The sequence below is a fragment of the Camellia sinensis genome, chromosome 8, assembly GCF_055761805.1.
Source record: "Camellia sinensis isolate YWXY chromosome 8, ASM5576180v1, whole genome shotgun sequence".
In the NCBI taxonomy this organism is placed as follows: domain Eukaryota; kingdom Viridiplantae; phylum Streptophyta; class Magnoliopsida; order Ericales; family Theaceae; genus Camellia; species Camellia sinensis.
Window position 1 is genome coordinate 76,744,893 of NC_138968.1, and position 2,713 is coordinate 76,747,605.

Sequence of the window (2,713 nt, forward strand, 5' to 3'; positions counted from 1 at the left end):
ACCGCACGGCCGCATCCTCCACTATCCCAACGAGACGGTCGACAGCGACCCTAGCTTCGCCTTTTCTTCTGCCGATCGACCAGCCACCACACGCACGTGATACATGGCGCTCTTCAACGTAGCACCCATCTCTGGTTTGCTCACCCCAACTTTCCCTTCTACAAGACTTGGGGCCACTTCTAGCACAGGTCCCATCTTGGGTGATTGCAGTCCCAATCTCTCACCTACTACCACCTGCTCTGGCTCCACCGCGCTTATCCCCACTTGGACATTTGGGCCCGTGGCTTCTTTCTCCCCCACCCTTGTCTCCCCCATCTCTACTTCTGGGGCTTCTTCCGTCCTCCCTTCCTTCGTCTTCTTCAAAACTAAGCCACCCCCACTCTCTTCTGCAGCCGCCCTATTTTTCTTCTTCTTCTTCAACACTTCCTCTACCTCTTGTTTGCTCCTCACCTTCAGCGGATCTACTGGGGACTGCAGCGGCGCGAAATCAGTCAAATCTTTACCTCCCAACGGCTTGGGACGTGGTCGGACTCGCTCCCTCATGACCAGCTTAGGCGCAGGGCCTAACTACGATTCCTTATACTTGTCTGCCTTGGAAAAAGTTTTCTGCTCCTCGACCTCATGCACTTTTCTCAGAGCCTCCAACTCCTCCAATGCAGGATCCTCCTCGGCCGGCTACGGCCCCAGACTCAAGGCGAACAAGATCGAAAGTCGGATAAGGTCATTCCACTTCATACCTTCCCTCTCTCTCCACTCCTTCACCCGCTTCACCCTATCCTCGGCTTCTACCTCTAGCCTTGGCTCCACCGACTTCGTAGGAACTTTCTACGTTGTGCGCACCCCCCTCCCCTTATTCGTTGATACATAGAACCACCTCGGTCTCCACCACATCACCGATGATGGTAAACGCGCCACTAACCCTATGCCCGCCACCGCCTGCAAGGTCACCCATATTTCTTGTTAACCGAAGGCCATGTAGCATGAAAAGAACTCCTCCACTATCATCACTTCTCTCCCGGTCGCCTGAGGCCATGCGATCACACAGGCCAGTAATATTTTCCATGCGTTGGGCATCAACTACCCCGGTGCCACCTCCAAATGGTTAAATACGTCCACCATTATTTGTGGGAACGGCAACCTCAGACCCCCCCCGCAACGTTTCCTCGTACAACGTAAACTCCACTGGACGTGTATCTGATGCCCTCTCCTTCGACTTGGGAAACTTCAATTCTATCTCCGCCGGGATCTGATACTTCCTACGTACCTCCTCCAACTCCTCTGCCGTAAGCGTCGATGTGTCGGCTTTGGTGTACCTGTGGTCAGGTTCCACTTGGCTAATCGGCCTTACAGCCACGATCATGGTAGACGGTCGGGCTTGCGCCGCTTGCTCTGCCTCATTTTTCCTTCCGCCTCTCCGTCCTGTATTGCTCTGCCAACTCCACCGCATCGTCTTCACCCAATGCTTCAAGCCTCATGGCTGGCGCTTCGTCTTGAGCCATCCATTCTACGTTTCTGTGTATTGCTTCGACTGCCGGCGTGAGAAAGTTTGTAAAGTGTTGGAGGGGCATGTCACAAGAAACAAATAAGCTCAACTCTGGGATGTGTTGGTTTTGCAAAGAGGTATGTAAAACGAATAACTCCAAATGCGCACGGTTTGCCTATACTCCTAGGATCAAGATTAAATTTCGCCAGTTTGAAAATTTCGACAGTTTCACCCCCGCTTTTTCCACGTCTATCCTAGTCCTAACCCTTCGCTTCCTGCTAACGTCTCACCTCCTTCATCACTAGATCATGCCACGTATACCACCACGATTCACTACCTTTTTTCCGTTCCCTGTCTATTCCACTTCACATCATCACGTGCCCCGTTGCTCTTCGAGCCCCACGCGCTGCCACCACTTCCCACTCGAACCCCCTTTCGCGGTCAGCCCACCTCTCGCTCAGTCTTCTCGCTCAGTCCCCCACTTTTTTCTTTGCGGTCAGCCCTCCTCTCACTCAGCTCCACATCCTTTCCGTCTGACTTCTTATTCCCTTCGTTGGACTGAAGCTGCACTTGAAAATGTGGGACTACTGACATCGGTGGGCCCACCGAAGCTTTTGGCCCACCACTTAGGGCCCAATGCACAGTTTAAGCACTAAAGCCAAACGCCTTTGAAAACCCAATGTGGCACCAGGAACCATTAGCATCTAAACACTTATCAAGAGGAGAACCAGCCATGTAAGTAGACAAAGATCCTGCAGAGTTATTGCACCACACATCAGCCATTAATGAGGCTTCTGCAGCATTAAATGCGATAACTCATTCACGCTGGAATGGGCAACCTCACCATAAACAAGGCAAGCTAGATCATAGACTTTCGGCGAACATGGCAGGTCAGAGTGGATAAGGAACTGATGAACAAAGGATATAAGGAGGCTTCCAAGACACACAAAAGGTTAAGTTCTCTATTTTTATTCTCTCTCTACACATCATCAATCTCTCTCTCTTCTAACTTGGTCGTCGGAGGGTTCGCTGGGGGACTCTCGTTTCCCGTTGGACACTTTTGCAGGTACTCCGGTGAGCTTAGTGACCGGGAACGATGTAAGAAGCGTGGGTCAGCCCGACTCGCCCTCTAGGGATCAACAGTATCATTAGTATGAATCACCTAGATGATAGGTTTAGTTTAAAGGATTATGTTAATAATTGAATTCATGAAATTAAATAAGGAAATAA